This window comes from Spea bombifrons, chromosome 5 (genome assembly GCF_027358695.1).
Source record: "Spea bombifrons isolate aSpeBom1 chromosome 5, aSpeBom1.2.pri, whole genome shotgun sequence".
Taxonomy (NCBI): Eukaryota; Metazoa; Chordata; class Amphibia; order Anura; family Pelobatidae; genus Spea; species Spea bombifrons.
In genome coordinates, this window is record NC_071091.1 from 60,317,446 (window position 1) to 60,335,847 (window position 18,402).

The following is an 18,402-nucleotide window of genomic DNA, read 5'->3' on the forward strand; positions in this document are numbered from 1 at the left end:
TGTCCATTTTATGAACTGAGCTCACATCATTAGTGAGATCATTAATAAAATATTTAAGTTTCTCGAGCAGTGTTGCTTGGATTTTACTGATTTTTCATATACCGTATGAAAAGCATAAGAATTATATTTGCCAGACTCTTAACTGTAAATACAGCATAAATAATCAACTTTAATAAAAACAGAGGAATTGAAAAATTGATTTTTTTTATTAGTATTAATATCATTGCTATTGTAGCATTAATTATTTTAAATATTATAAATAAAGGGCAGTTGGATTGCAATAGGATGAGGTTTTAAGGACTTATTTTGCACTGGCCTATAGTTAGCTCATTAGTAATTCACATTTAATTACATACGGTATCTCACAAAAGTAAGTACACCTAACATTTTTGTAAATATTTTATTATATCTTTTTATGTGACAACACTGAAGAAATGACTCTGCTACAATGTAAAGTAGTGAGTGTGCAGCCTGTATAACAGTTTACATTTCCTGTCTCCTCAAAATAACTCACACAGCCATTAATGTCTAAACAGAGTGTAATTTCTTCAGTGATGTCACATGAAAAGATCTAATAAAATATATACAAAAATGTGAGGGGTGTATATATGCATTTAACAATTAAAGAACTAAATGACAAACATATTTGAAATCATAATGTTTATGATTACAGATGCTGGAAAACTCAGGCTGTAACTGGCAACAAAGTCAACAAGGCTTAGAGATGGTATCATATAAATATATAAATATTAAACTTAAGTAGGAATAATGGCTATACATTAAGAGATGCTGCTCAACTACGGTGGGGTCGAGTACCATCACATTACATCATTATCATGTAACATGGTGTTACGTTACATGACCCCACTTAACCAATACCTCGGTAAGCAGGCAGGTCCAATTCAGGCTGGCCTTGTTTGAAGAATCTGGTCCAGCCAGTTAGGCAAATCCCCACCTCTGTCTTTTATCGTATAAGTGCATTTTAATTTTTGTTCTCATGTGTTCTTATGTAGGTATGAAAACAGTTTTATGTGATTAATCCCTATATACCTATTTGTATAAATTGGGCAGCATCACAACATTATGGAGCAGTAAGCCCATGGGAGATGCTATCACCACCTCTTTGACTAGACTGCACATGCAGAGTGCCTTCATTGGGACATTTAATGGGATAGCTGAGAACTGGGACATAAGCCAACATGTTAGCATTGCCTCAGAAAATTTGTTGACAGTGATGTTAATTACTAGTTCTGGGAAGCAGGTTCAGGGAACAGCAGCCCTCTGCTGCCGCTTAGTGGGACAGTTCCAAGGGAGATCTCTGATCTCCCCAATAGCCTATTTACACTATGGAAGGATGTGCCAATCAGCACAACCTCTATGGCTCTTAAGAGACGGAGCGCTGAGATATGACATCATAACTCGGCGTTGAGTGTGGTGACTGAAGAGGAGCGGCTGTGGAAGCTGACCAGGAGTAGGCCCAGTGTGAATACGTCACTGTTACTTGAGCCAGTAAACTAACAAGGTTCTATACTGTACATAAACAATCCTGCTTTGATCTATAAAATATTCTTGAGTAAAGTAATTACCTCAATCAATAATTACAATATCAATAGTGACAGTACCACCTATAACAGACGTATGTATAATAGTAGGTACAGTAACTACTGTTTATACATTTTGCATGGTTATGGTACAAGCACTGATTGTTTACTTGTTTGTATTTATTTTGAAAACAATATAATTGAGGATCCACTCAAAATGGGGTTTCGCTTTGTAATACTAAATATTGTTAAAAAGAAGCATTAAAGTGCTAGAGGCTTTATTCTGATGGAAAAGGTTACATGAGATATTTAAAACATGAAATTCTACCAAAGAACCTACACTTACAGTTGACATACAGATCTAATTATTCAAGAATTTCTATTTCATTTGGTTTCTCTTCAAAAACTGTAAAGTTTCTCTAACATCACAGATAACAAAAATGTCACTAGGCTTTGACAGAATGTGATATTTTCACAAGTTTCCAAAAGATTGAAAAAAAAATATGCTTGAAGCATCTCAATCCCTGAAAAGAAAATATTACCTAAATGTTAATCCCCCTGTGAAAATTGCGAGATGAATATGGCACCAGGAAAATGTCATAGGGCAAATTATTATGTTTGAACAAATACTAAATGAGAAGTACAAGCAGCAGAAGTGCTAGACACTTTTCAGGATTTGTTCTTTCTTGGTCAGCACCTTAATGGGAGTCAGGGCCGGCCCGACAATGGAGCCGAGTGGGGCAACAGCTCCAGGCGGCACTTTTGAAGGGGCGCCCCAAGCCCTTTTTATTTTCTTTCTAAAGCGAAAGAGAGACAAAGGGGCGCCGAGTGGTTGTCGCTTACCAAGCTGTCAGTACCCGCTCGGCGCCCCTCTCTCCTCTGCGGTGAGTCTCCCTGTTCGGTCTCGGTGCCGGCTTGTAATGCTGAGTGCCGGAAGATTTCCAGCACTCAGCATTACAAGCCGGCACCGAGACCGAACAAGGAGACTCGCCGCAGGACTGCTGAAAGGTAAGTACAAGGGGGGGGGGGTAGATAATGGGGGGGGCGGCAGGGACGGAGGGAGAGGAAGGGTAGATAGGGGGGGGCGGCATTTTAAAATTCGCCCCAGGCGGCATTTTGCCTTGGGCCGGCCCTGATGGGAGTGGTGATTTTCAAAAAGCTATAATTGTTGGCTATTAAGATGCCTGAGCAGCTCCTCCTATCTGAAAATGCCTATGATACAGGGACAAGAGGGTTGATAATATGGGGTTGGTGGTCCAATATGACCAAATGTTGGTGTTTGTTTTTTTTGTTTGTTTTTTTTTTTTTTTTTTTTACAAGTGGGGTGTCAGGTCCAGTTCAGTGCACCTCTTGATATGGTTCTGATGTCAGAATATTGCTTCTTCAGCAATACCATTTCAAAAACTTTTTTAGAGTTTTTTATTTTATTTTTTCTCCTTCCCGAATGCTGGATAATGTAAATTATATTTGTAATCGACATTGATTGTCATAGAGCAGTGGAATAAATGACCATTGCAAAAAGCTTGGAATTTCCTGAAATCACTTTTTCTGGCAAACCTTAGTTTTTGACTGGCAACAACTGACATTTGCCAAGCTAAATAATCACGTTTAAGGCTGAGAGGCCGCTACTTTCAAAATGTCACTGTAAATAATAATGTCTCATCTGTGCGCTCAACAGAAGGACAGCTCTAAGACTGTTTTGTGTGAGTGCAATGCGTCTGACAAATTAAATACCAAGTAGATACAATATATTAATTGGTAAAATGAAACAAAAAATACTTTACAAATTATTTACTATTATTATTTTGTCATATGCACCACATATTACATGGATGAATACGAAGTTTCAAGTCAGTATTACAAGATGCGTCATAAATAAGTCACCTTTTAGCTGATATTATGAGGCATGAGTTATGGAAATTATGATTTGCTAGATACTTGTTCTAGCTGCAATCAAGATGCATTTAGTGAGCCAAGTGATTACATTTCAAGCTGATGGATTGTTCTATTCTACTGCACCAGTAATTTCTCATTCTTCTAATGGCGTTTTAATGAAAATTAGCAAGTAAAGTGAATTATAAGTCTGAATTCTTCATTAGTTCATGATATTTTATAACAGTGATTTAGTCATATAGTACCTGTAATATGTATTAATGTCTGAACATCGACAGAAAGTGGGAAATTGTACTTAACCTTTCTCGGAGAAGAAATCTTTCATTGTTGCTGGTTTTATAGGAGAACTTGTACTAACAACATCTTTCTGAAAAAGACAGAGATTTTGGTACAGGCGGTTGTGCTCCAGTTATACCCTTAACTTCTGAAGTTAATCATTCTTAGGGTCTGTTGCCTTACTTTGCCCCGCTGACTTGGGAACATTCTGTATTTCAGTGCCTACCTATCCATCTGCTGAAGTACTTTGCTTAGGCAAAGCAAAGAAAACGTTCTTATAAATAATGTATGTTTTATAGTTGGCTCTCAAAATGTCTTAATGCACTCTTTCCACTGAAATCGAAATAGATATATCAGGTGGACAGGAAGAAATTAAATGTCTTATCTTGAAGACTGAGCCTCTGGAAACTTCCTTTACGAAAAGACCACAGATTGTTCAAGCAATCATTAAAACATTAATCTTTTTTTAAACTGTGGTGAGTCAGACCACTGAAAATGGTAACATTTACAACATTTAAAATGTTTCCAAACGATTTTACATAATGCATTTTGGAAAAATAGTGTTTTTTTTTTCTTTTTAATGTTTTTGATTTAATAAATGATTCTCACAAAACATATGGTGACCTGACACCAATTTTCATGCCTTACAGTACAGGTCTAAAGTATGTGTGACCTGAATTTCTAAAAAGGGAAGTTACAGAACCGAGAAGAAAGTAAAGAGCAAAATACAAATTAGCGACAGAATTTAATGCCGATTTTTTTCTGGAGGGCAGCTGACCCTTGGTGCAGCAAATCTTGATTCCACTTATGAAATTAGTGATTAACTGTATGAGCAACAAGCCTCTCCTTCTCGTTAATTTAACAAATAAATAAAAAGTAACCATAGTGACTTTAATCGCCAAATTTAACCAATGAATGTATGACTAACAGATTAACACATAGAAATTAGCTTGCTTGTTTAATTGAAACCTCCTCCCTTACTAGGTGTGGATCCATGGTAATCTGACAAAGGGGTCCATGACCCCCAGTAACTACTAAAATAGCTACCACCATCATATCTTATCATCATGTTAAGACTTTCCCTTAGGCAAGTCCAGTACTTAGCATCTGTGACTAGTGCAACATAAATTAGCTACAAAAACCAATAGTGTAGATTGCCAAACAATATGACAATAATATAATGTGCACTCGCAAACAGACTTGTGCACACAAGCTCATCTTTAAAAAAAAGCATTTAGTTCCATGTTATGTAAAAACAAAAAATGAACACCAATGGCACAGTGTCTTCACCATATCAAACCAGTAAAATCCCAGGACACTTACAGAAGTGATTGCTCATAGATGGTATGTGCAAATAAACGCAGGAGAAATAATCTCCTTTAAAGTGCTTCATCCAGGTACTACAATAAAGCCCTGGATACTTCCATAAAAAAAATTGCAGAAAAATGTCCTCACCTTGTTTCTCCTCTGTGATTTTGCATGCTTTCTATATTAATGTATTCTTGTCAATTTATCTATTGGCACTTTATGGAAGTAGCCAGCACTTCATTGAGAACCTATTTATCTACACTTTAAAGTAGATTGTTTCCATGCTATGTATAATTACTTTTTTAAAATTTGATATTGGGGAGATACTGTGTCATTGGTGTCCCCTTCTCTTGTTTAATAAACTTGGTGTAGCACAGCCCAAATAAACAACACCAACTTGAACCAAAATAAAAGATCATCTTGCAGCTAAAAATCACATTTATTTTGAGCAACTGACTATGCATATTGGACGATCTGCCTCGGAATCTCTGGGTATGATAGCTGGGGCTGGCCCTTTCATAATAAAGTGGGAGAATGTAATGCCGCACTGCCAGCTTCCAATACAGCGAGGGAGGAAGAATTCTGGGGTAGAGTTCCTGGTATCATTTTGTAGAGGGGAGATGAAGACCTCACTACCACAGGCTTTAATTCTGATACCTTTAAAAATCCTTTCCAGTTTTGTTATAGAGCAAATGAGCATTATCAGTATGTGAAATATGCAATGCAACCAGTAGGGACTGGTTTTGGAGCTTTCATGGAAAGAGGTGTAGACATGCAATAGCAGACAGTCCGAATCAGGTAATGATCAGTCCAGAAGGTAAGGCAGCCCTCGCACATGTTCACTTCATCAAATCTGGCACTCTTCGAAAAAAGTTTGGACATGCCTGACTTAAACGTTTGTTCCCGACACATGGCCCGTTATCGTGAAGAAGGTTAAGATTTTCTGCAGGAAACGTGGGTTCACCATTATGAGCCAGAAAGCAAGTGGCAGAGTATGCAGTGGAAGCATCCATCATCTTCTGTAGCAAAGAATTTAAGATGCAACCATCAGCAGGAAAGTTGATGTTGATTGTCTTCTGGGAAAAAGTTGGTACAAAGTTGGGAAAAATGCATCACAAAGGAAGGTAACTATGTAGAAAAGTGATGTAATTTCTTTTTGCTATAGTTTGTTTTGAAATAAAAAGTGCGGAAACTTTTTGAACATCCCTCGTATATTTGATTTGGATAGCGTAGTATAGTATGTACCTGCAACACCCGACCTCCTGATGCATTAGTGTAAGTTTGAGGAGTTGGTAGTAACTGAGAACCTGATTCGCTTGGAAACAAAAATCACAGACATAAGCAGCGCCAATATTTTAAGCCTAGTATGTCAAATTAATATGTTTAACTTGAAAATTATTTTGATGGTTTTCAGGTGCAATTAGAGATTCTTTGTCAATTTATTAAGCATTTTCTTTTCATGAAGGTTACCCTGTTTAAATGTGATAAGTGGGAAAAACTCATCTAAATTTCAAGGATTGCACCTCAGTAGAGGTTACCTGCGTGGTGCATTCTTTATAAACCTACTTGTCACCATATCCACTTACCTTATTGCCACTTATTGCTTCTTAAACACAACCAATAAGGTTTTGGTGACCATACACCTGACCGTACACCTGCCCATTTTGTTATTTTCAATTAAGATGAAAAAAATCTTACATTAGGTCTAGAAAAGATCAGTTATAATTCAATGTGGAGCCACCTGGGAACAATTAATACTTGTGCTATTTTAAAAAAACAATGCCTATTGAAGTTCACAGGCACACAATGTATGATTTGTGACATTCTGAAATGTGTAAAGTTCTTGGAGTTTTTACTTTTTCTATAAGAAGTAAGGCATGGAAATACCATATAACTAAGTGGGAAAACATACACTGATCAGCCATAAAATTATGACCAGGCAAATAACAATGATAATCTTGTTATCAAGGCACCTGTCAGTGGGTGGGATAAATTAGGCAGCAAGGGAACATTCCATCTTCAAAGTTGATGTGTTAGAAGCAGGAAAAATGGGCAAGCGTAATTTCTGAGTGTCAAGGGCCAAATTGTGATGGCTAAAGGACTGGGTCACAGCTTCTCCAAAACTGCAACTCTCCTGGGGTGTTCCTGGTCCGAGGAAGGAAAAACAATGAACTAGTGACAGGGTTATGGTTGGCCAAAGCTCATTGGTTGATGTAGGGGGCGAAAGCTTGCCCATGTGGTCAAATCCAACAAACGCGCCACTCTAGCTCAAGTTGCTGAAAAATTTAATGCTGGTTATGATAGAAAGGTGTCAAAATACACGATGCATTGCAGTTTGTTGCGTATGGGGCTGTGTAGCCGCAGACCAGATAGGGTGCCCATGCTGACCCCTGTCCACTGCCGAAAGTGCCTACAACGGGCATGTGAGCATAAGAACTGGACCACGGAGCAATGGAAGAAGGTGCCCTGGTCTGATGAATCAGGTTTTCTTTTACATCACGTGGATGGCCCGGTGCGTGTGCGTCGCTTACCTGGAGAACATACAGCACCGGGATGGACTCCATGGATCCATGGAGGCCCCAACTTGCAACTTAAAGGATCTGCAGGATCTACAGAACTTAATGGCCTCGACGGGTCTGGGCTTTTTTGGCGGCAAAAGGGGGGCCTACACAATATCAGGCAGGTGGTCATAATGTTACGGTTGATCAGTGTATAATAGGATGCAGGTAAAATGTATTCTGGTGTTTAATATGGTGTGTGTAAAATATATTTTATATATATTAGACATTTTTTCCTGAAGCTTACCCCGCTTTAAATATGGTAAGCGGAAAAATCTCATCATAATTTCAAAGATCGCCCCTCATTAGAGGTTTTCTGTTTGGCAAGATTTTTTATAAACCTACCTGTCACCATGTAATGTAACCTTATTGCTTCTTTTACTAACTACTTAAAGTCTTTATTACAGTAGAGTACTTCAACACTGAAATGCTTTGGTTTTCCCATTTATTTATGCATAACACTAAGTAAGGAGAAATACAAATGCATGCAGTGTGTATTTATCTTAAAAGAATATGCTAACAGGAACGTAATAAAAAAGACATCAATAAGAGACTTATATTAATAAAAAGCAGAAAAACAACACCATATTAGGATTTAACTTCTGCAATAAACTTGGACGGACACAGATGTCACCAAAATGAGTCTTAAACCAACCCACTGTGCCAGATCAGCCTATGTGATTGCTTTCGACATTAAAATGCCATAATTCTCTCTGTGGTCTTTATTATTTGAGTTTAACTAATGTTGTGGTTACTATATCCATTTAGCATATTTACTATTTAAACTATTGTGCAAACTCTGTGAATTAAGTTTACCATGTAATCTGAGCATATGGGCCAAACTGGTTACCTGTGGTTTAGAACAGATTATTCTAATTTATTATTCGAATTCATGCCATATCATTGAAAATCCATTTTACTAACTTTAATTCTCTTGCTATATAAGTACACCATTTCACAGTAATTCCCTTGTCATTGAAATGCCGCTGCTGTCTAACCTTTAATTAACCTTCCTCTTCATGTTCACAATTGAGATATAATGTATGTTGCTTATAAGCTTGTTTTGTGGTCAGAGCAGCTTCTTTATAAGACAAGCCCTAATTACATTTAAGTTTTCTTTTCTTAAATTCATCAATGTGTTTTCTGTTAACCAACTGATTGTGAATGATGCTGCCAAGACATTAATTTTAACAGCTGTGCAGCGTACACTGAATATGAACAAGTAATTATGTTCAGAAGGTGGCTGACACGAGGGGTAGGTAGGTAACTGCCCCAATACCTGCTTTTTGGAAAGCTTCAGTTATGTTTTGTTTGCATGTCTACAATTTGGGACTGAGATGTGTAGCACAATAAGGGCTAAAATGACCAAAATGTAGCCTTTTTGTGCTCCGTTAATGGAATTACTTTTTGGTATAAATGGGTTTGATAGGATAGTGTGTCAGCCAAATGTTTTGGGATACTATATTACGGGGCTACTTACATTTTTTTTTACAGTTTTCTTTTCTTCCTTTTCTATGTTTTTATTTGTTCTTTATTTTCTACATTCTTTCAGTCTGGTCTTGTGGTTTAATAAATATGGCCATCAGTCCCTGATCTAAAGCTCAAGAGCATTGGGGTTGTGCAGCAGGACGATGACCTGAAACAGACAAGCAAGTCCACCTCGGAATGGCTCAAAAGAAACATAATTATGTTCTAGTGTAGCCTAGTTAAAGTTCTGACTAGAATCCTGAGACATGACCTTAAAAGGGCAGTTCATGCTCGAAAACCATCCAATGTGGCTGAATTATAACAATTCTGCCTAGAAGAGTTGGCCAAAATTGTGAAAGCCTCATTGCCAGTTATCATGAACGTTGGATTGCAGTTGTTGCCACCAAGGGTGGCACAACCAGTGATCAGGTTAAGGAGGGGGGATTACTTTTCCACATGGGCGATATCGGTTTTGATTAATTCCTTACATTCAATAAATGAAATGACCATTGAAAAACTGCATTTTGTTTTCATTTTTGCCTTTTATAAAAATTAGTTGGATGATCAAATTTAAGTGTGAAAAATAAGCAAAAATAGAAGAAATCTGGAAGGGGCAAATACTTTTTTACAGCACTGTATTCTTTTAGGAATTATAGAGGAACTGCCTGTCTGCAGCTTTTTATCCACCAATTTGTGAATGATATATGTACATTAATGGAGTGGTCATGTTCAAGTACTAATTGCAGTAATCAGTGGTGCAAACAAAGGTTGCTTCACTATCCCTGATTTAGTGAAATACAAGCTGCATTTCAGTGAGGAATGTGGCCAGTGGCCAATGGCTGACATCACAGTTTCAGTTAATGAGTTAATTCACTCTGGCCAGTCTTATGTCTATGTATACTCACTGCTTAAGATTTCCTACTGCAACTAGGTTCAGCAATAAACCCATCGGCATCCTGTATGGGATTATTAACCCCTTAATGACAAAGCCCGTACATGTACGGGCTCAAAATGCATTTTCAATGGGGTTAAAAACAAAATAAAAAATATTATTTTAGAAAATGTGGTTAGTTGTTTCTTTTATTGTATAACTTATCGATTTGTTTAATTTTTCTTATATGCTTTTTAAATGGTACTAAAAGCTTGAGGGTAACTTATTTCATAAAAAAGACAAAAAATGTTTCTTCGTTTTGTTTATATATTTACAAAAAGTACGTTCTGCTAATTTCTAGGGATTCCTAGCTGGACTAACTCCATTCACTCAATAATATCCAGAAGAGCTTGTGGTTTTAAAATATTGAAGAGGCTGACATGTAATGTAACAAGCACTAAATGATGTGTTTAATTATGATGACATGCGCATAAAATCTTATATATATGTATGAAGCATGAAATCTTCCAAAGGAAACAGCTGACAAACGGGCTACTTTAACCTCTTAAGATCCTCTGTATTTTGTTTCAGGTGCCATTGTAGGGAATGCCCCACTTTTTTCATATGGCAAGGCGTCGAACCCTTAACATGCCTAAAATTTGGATTTATTTGTTTTGTGCCAATGAAATAAATAATCAAGCAATAATCTGTATTGGAGCTAAAATGTGGCACCTTGTTTCTTTGAACACACTAATTTGGTTTTTTTAGTCTCATCTGAAATAGCATGACATAGTTTATTATGTTGCTGCTTTCTAACATACTACTTCTGTCTGATAAATGGACCTACAAAAAGGACATTCACTGACATGATGTTAGACCTGAATGGAACCAGCTATCTCGAAGCTGTTCGGGAGGATGCTCACACTCTAAAAAAGCAATGCTGCCAAGGCTAATTGTAAATACCCCACTTGGTTCCACATAACCTGCAGCACCACAAGATATTAGCATGCACTGTGTAAGCCACTGATTCCCAAACTTAGGCACACACAGGAAGCTTGCATCTCAATATGAGGTAGGTGCAGGTGTTTTCACAAGTGTGATACACAAGTTGTTACATCTTAAATAAAAATGGTTAATAAACTACATTGTGTTTAATTTTCTATCTTTGTATGTGGCTTTATTTAAAATATTAAAGGATTCAATGTGGAAACTTTAGCATATACAACATTACCTACTGCTTCCACATATTAAGTAGAAGATAACTAATTGGGAGTTCAAAAACTAAAATGCTTGACCTACATGCACCTATTGCACTTCTCACATTTATCTGTCACTACTATCTAAGAAATTAGGGAAGCCAAACTGCAGCGGTATTGTCAGGCTGTTAACCCTATATAATCAAAAATTAAGACAATGATAAATTGCATTGATCTTGCATAGATTCAAATTCAAAATGTGATTTCAAGTCAATGACAATAACGTTTAAATACTATGCATCCAAAAGACACTCGAAAAGGTTATTTAAAGACAGCTCTTAGTAAAGCTCCGAAACATTTAAACACAACACCCCAACACAAATTCACACAACAAACACTCTTCTACAAACACAGAAAGACAATATAAAGACTAAAAGTGCAAAGAAAAGTATGTTTTGAAAAACAGAACAGCTGTAGCGTCTATATAGAAACAAATGTTATATACTGCTTATTTGACATATACGCTTATAAAAATACAACCTTTCTGTGTTTTTTAAAGCATGTCTCTGGAATAATCACTAACAACATTTAAAGGTGTATGTTAGCACTTACCAGTGATGCTTTCCTGATAACACCATAGGAGGCATGTGATGTCCAGCTACTGCTACAAGGGAGATCATATTTTTATTTGAGGTTAAATGCAATTCAGGGATTTAATAGTTCTCCTTGGGAAGCAGTGCTTAGTAGGCAGTCTTCATTCTTGAACAATAACTTAATTCCTTGTTAATGCTGGCTTTCTGCAATATGCAATGGTACATCAGAGAACAATAAGACAGCGAGATAGCAGTATCTTGCTTACAGTGATCATATTGTTCAGCACTAACAAAGAGTCCAGTAGTGAATGGATTTTCTATCCTTATCACTCTTTGCTTTTTTGATGCAAAAAGAAAAATACCCTTTTCACACAACCATATTATACTTCATTGCCCTCTTGTGGTCAATAAGATGTAAAACAGCAGAAATCAAAATATACAGTAAAGCTGGATCTGGATATCATTAGTATTATTATTAAATTGATTATTTGCTATTATAATAATTGATTTATGTAGTACCATCATATTCTGCAGCACGGCAAATGGGACATAACAGGTAGTGCATCACATATCAATTAGGATTGAACTTTACTGTGTACATGCCCCTAATCTGTTGTACATAAAGTCTGCAACTGGAATTGGAAATGTACAGATCAATATTATGCATGATTTCACATTTAATAACTGTGAAGTAAGTAGATCACCCAGCAAGTATTCGGAGGAAGTCATTAAGGATCAAAACGGCTTGAGAAAAGTTTTCATCGTGGGTCATTCAAAACAGTTACTTGGCAAATGGCCCACACATTGGTGTCCATACAGGGGAGAGTTGGCAATATGAAGGATGAAGTCTGGCAAACCCAGCTTAATGCTATGTGATGTGTCCTATGGTAACCCACAACACATTTGAAAACATGTTACATCCAGTCCGGCTCAACATACATTCATGAAAAGTGACGGCATAGAAACTTTCAACACATGCTCAGAAAGGGTCCATAGTTTGTGTAAATTATGCTTAAAGCATTGTTTTTATATGCATATTGGTAGTAAGTGCGGGATTTCAAGCAAACACAAAAAAATGTTGCTGGTAATATCCCAAATCTTGAAATCAAAGTAGACCAGGAGGCAATTCTACCCTGTTCTTTACCTAATATTATTTATCTCCAAAGTTCAGTCTACATTAAAACTTGTGACGACCATGCCCTGAGCATTAACACATGGTTTAGTTGATGGTAAACTTTGGGATTAGTTAGCTTTTTTTTGTGGAGTAAACAACACTGCAGTATAAAACAAGATTGTTTCCAAAATCCTTTCAGAACAATTGAGCTGCTGAGTCTCCTGTAGATAAGGAGAGTGCCACAGATGTTCCCGTTATGCGTAAGAGTACCAAAACAAAACGGAGAACAGTACATATTGAGATCCAATAAAGTGACTAACTTAAAGTTATGGTTATTAAAACCAACATGTTATCCTACAGAGAAACAAGCTGTAAACTGCACAAGTTTTGATAAATCTGTATTTAGTAGGCAGTAGAGTGAAATGTATTTGTTATTGTCAAAGTATATATCAGTAAGGAATAAACTAATAATCACTTAAGTACAACCCGTATTTAAGGTCATGTCATTTTTTGTTACTTTGGGAAGGGTAGCGTCCCACTGCCCTCCCATTTCCCTCCCACTATAGCCGGTCTGGGGCTAACCCCTGCCCCATGTAGCTAGTCCCAACAGTTCATGAAGCCACTCCCCAGAAGGAGAGCCTGAGTGGTCTATCCTGAGAAGTTCCCAGGTATGCCCATACCCAGGGGCGTACCTAGAGTATTTGGCACCTGGGGGGGATCCTGTATGTGGCACCCCCACACACACTTTAAAACTGCATAGCTTCTATTGTTATATACTGGCGCAGACATTGAAGGTGGTACAGCATTACTGTTATCATTATATACTGAGGCAGACATTGATGGTGGTATAGCATAACACCTACCACTATATACTGAGGCAGACATTGACAGTGGTACAGGATAACACCTATCACTATATACTGAGGCAGACATTGACTGGGTACAGCATTACACCTATCACTATATACTGAGGCAGACATTGACGGGGGTACAGCATAACACCTATCGCTATATACTGAGGCAGACAATGACGGTGGTGCAGAATAACACCTATTACTATATACTGAAGAAGACATTGACGGTGGTACAGCATAACACCTATCACTATATACTGAGGCAGACATTGACGGGGTACAGCATTACACCTATCACTATATACTGAGGCAGACATTGACGGGGGTACAGCATAACACATATCACTATATACTGAGGCAGACAATGACGGTGGTACAGCATAACACCTATTTCTATATACTGAGGCAGACATTGACGGTGGTACAGCGTAATCCCTATCACTATACATTGAGCCAGACATTCACAATAGTGCAGCATAACCCCTACCACTATAAACTAAGCCATTGATGTGGTGTAGGCCTACTACTTCAGTGTCTGGCTTAGTAGTAGGGATGCACCAAAATGAAAATTCTGGACCGAAACAGAAAATTCAGCAATGACCCCCAACCATAAAGAAAATCTCACACTTTTAATAAAAGTAAGTAACACATCAAAATTGGACAAAAAAATTCAATAACAATATTAATATTTAATATGCCTCAGTATATAATGATAACAGTAATGCTGTATCACCTTCAATGTCTGACACACTCTACAGTGCCACTTGGTATGTTGAGAACATATTGGTTTATTCAGCAAGCTAATATGTCATTGTGCTAAATTCATGGCTGTAATTTCCACTGGGCAAAAGGGAAGCTGTCCCAGCAACTGCAAGGTGAGGGACACTTTTAGTCACCAAGCCTTCTGAAAGTTGCCAAGAGCGACTTCTCCCTTTAGGACAATAAAATATTTGACAATTCCCCGCAATCCGTAGGATATCCCCAAGCAAAGTAAAGGGATATCGCTTTCCAGTACCCAAATAACAAGGCAAGACTAGTCTTTAGGTACAACAAGAGGAGAACTGATTTATTTTAGACACAGACGGCTGGATATATCCAGCAAAACACACATTAACATAAAACAAAACACTGGGAGTAACAATACAAAAGGAATAACTGGCACCACTAACTCTGGGAGATAAAGAACACAAATTATCTTTATTACATTATCTCTCAGACCTTAGTGTTGCATGTGTAAACTTTTACAAAATAAGGCAATAATATACATTTTTATTAATAACGCAATAAAGAGTTTCATGTCACTGGATAACATTAACTGAGGGGCACAATCCGTGAAAATAGCGACGTCCTAGAGTCCAGCAAAGTCCCCGGACCGTAGGAACCGTCACAGGCATGATGTCAGCATTGGGCAGGAACTTTGATCTTGTCCAAGCACCAAGAACACTACTTTTAACTCTGGATTATATTTTAGACCCATCAACAGATTCTAGTTTTTCTCAAAGAATTGCAGTCAGCAAAACTTACACGGCATGCTAAAACCCGACAGAGTTTTCATTTTATATTCAGTAGTTTTGCCTTTAATAGTTTCAAAACACCACATAATGTAAGCCTAATCATCAGAGGTGGAGATGAACAGCATTATTACAGGGACGGAATGAACGAAAATTATAATCTAAAACTTTCAAACGTTACAGTACCTTACAACCTATTTTCAGTGCTCTTGAAAAAGCCCCAGTAGGGATGAAATGCTTCAGGCTGTGAGCATGAAAAGCCTGTAATTTAACTAATGTATGCCTCATGATGACAGAGGGCATGAAAAAAGGGTGGTGTTGTTATGCAAAGCCAAGAAAATGATGTGACAAACAATGGTTTTCAGAAGAAAATCATGTACAGAAGCCCACAGTGTTGGGGGGCCGAGAAACCTGAGCAACATATATCCTAGATTTATAGTAGCCAATCGTTGTCAACGATTTTTATTATCAATAAGTTGAATCGATTTGCTTGAATATAAGATAAGGCACTTTTCTGAGCAAATGCTCTGAAAAACACCCCTCGTTTATAATCCGACCACAAATAGAGGTCAGATTTAAGACAATGCGCGCAGACAACCTCCGCTGCTGCCCGCCACTTCTACTGGAGCTTCTATGACGGAGCGCCAATGTGACATGACCTTCGGGTGCTCCACCACAGAAGCACCAGCGGAAGTGCTGGGCAGCAGCAGAGGTTGTCTACATGCATTGCACAGATGTCCAATGGCTGCCTTCACTAGACACCAGTTAGTCTGGAGCACAGGAGGCAAGTCTGGGGGGACAGAGTGGCATATAGGGGGTATAAGGCATATCAGGGGGGTATAAGGCATATCAGGGGACAGAGTGGCATATAGGGGACATAAGGCATATCAGGGGGTATAAGGCATTTCTGGGGGCAGAGTGGCAAGCCTGGCGTCAGATGTGCATAAATGGGGAGCTGGTTGGCAAATAAAAGGAAATAAAAACGGGAAATGCATTTTTCTCAATCATAGTTTTTATTAAATATGAAAAAATAGTTTACATGTGAATTCATATTTACTACTAAAATTTTTCTAGGTATTAAAACCTAGCTTGTACCTTTAACATATTGCTTTTATTATTATGTCATAGTAAAATAAAAAGGCGATTAGAGAAATGCCTTTGTGATAGAGACAAAAGTGTTATGTGCACACAGTACAATGACACATGCAGGGGAACAGACAGTATGGCACAGCCAACCACCCCCTACCACCTGAAAAAAAAGAATCAATACAATTAGGGCTGAAACAACTAATCGATAAAATTGATAATAATCTATAATGAAAATCGTTGCCAACAAATTTCATTAGTTGAATCAATTTTATCGAATATAAGAGGAGCCTTTTTTCAGAGCAAATGCTCAGTAAAATACCCCTTGTCTTACAATCTGACCTCAAATAGGGGTCGGATAATAACACTAACAACCAGATCCCCCACAGAGCTGCAGGAGACCTGGATCCTCCTCTTCTTGCGAGCCAGCGAACGTCTGTGTGATGCGTGCAGACAACCTCCGCTACTACCCTTCACTTCCGCCGGGGCTTCTATGATGGAACACCAGCGTGACATGACCTTCCGGTGCTCCACCATAGAACCCCCGGCGGAAGTACCGGTCAGCAGCAGCAGAGGTCGTCTGCACGCATCGCACAGACGCCCACCAGCTGGCAGAGAGGAGGATCCGTCGCAGCGCGGCAGGAGACCAGTATCCTCCTCTCTGGCAGCCGGTGGGCGTCTGTGTGATGCGTGCAAATAACCTCCGCTACTGACGGCACCTCCACTGGGGCTTCTATGATAGAGCACCAGCGTCACATGACCTTCTGGTCACCAAGGAGTCTGGAGCACTTGGGGGGGGGCAGAGTGACATATCTGGGGGTATAAGTCATATCAAGAGCACAGTGGCATATCAGGGGGTATAAGGCATATCAGAGGGCACTATGGCATATAGGGGGGTATAAGATAGGACAGAGTAGCATACCTGGGGGGCAGAGTGGCATATCTGGGGTGGGCAGAGTGGCATATCTGGGGTGGGCAGAGTGGCAAATCTGGGGGTATAAGGCATATCAGGGGGTATAAGGCATTTCAGAGGTCACAGTGGCATATCTGGGGATATAAGGCATTTATGAGATATAAGGCATATCTGGGGAGGGTGGAGTGGGGTTATAAGGCATACGAGGGGTATAAGCAGTTGTGTATTTGTGCTGCCCTAGGCAAGACTAAACTCGGGCACCCTCTAATCTAAAATTGGCCGACCCCATTAACCGCAACTGCCCCTAAATTAACTCTGAAGACCCTGTTAACCATAACTGCCCCTAAATTAACCCTAAAGACCCCATTAAACATAACTGCCCCTAAATTATCCCTAAAGACCCCATCAAAAACTGCCCCTTAATTAACACTAAAGACCCCATCAACCATAACTGCCCCTAAATTAACCCTAAAGACCCCATTAACCATAATTTCCCCTAAATTAACCCTAAACATCCCACTAACCATAATTAAACCCCACCTCTCCTAACTTTCAGCAGCCCAAATATAAATTTTATACTTACTGTTAGATGAGTTGCTGAGCAGTGTGGACGCTATAAGGAAAGGGGCGGGGGCAATCATCAGTGTGACTGCAGGGATGTACTGGGAAGTAATAACCGCTGTGAGTGACATTGAGTGAACCGAAGAATCGATTCATTTCAATGAACCAATTCACTTTACTGATCCGAACTTCCCATCACTAAAACACAGTTAGTTTCAATCGGATCCTGCGGCGCCGCCCACAAGAAATGGCGTGGACCCTCACCATTGGCCGGATCACTTGTAGGGGGCGTTCAAAGGGCATTTGGGGTCAGCTTTTTTGGCCTTCCCCCTGAAATGTGCTGCCCAAGGCAGTTGCCTTGTCTGCCTCGCAGCAGATACAGCGCTGGGTATAAGGCATATCTGGGGGGGTGCAGGTTGGGAAATAAAAACAAGAAATGACTTTTTCACAAAGTTTTTTTATTCTGCTGTTTGTTTTTAACATCGTTTGTTCATTAAATTATTTAAATAAACCAAAAATTATGTTATTTTTTTATCCGATTATCCAAAAATACATACTTTTGTTGGGATTTTTTTTGAGATGGTGGGCTCCTAAACAGTCACAAATGAAACACAGGCTTCAGAAAATTAAGTTTTAAAATTTAAAGTTTGGGCATGTTTC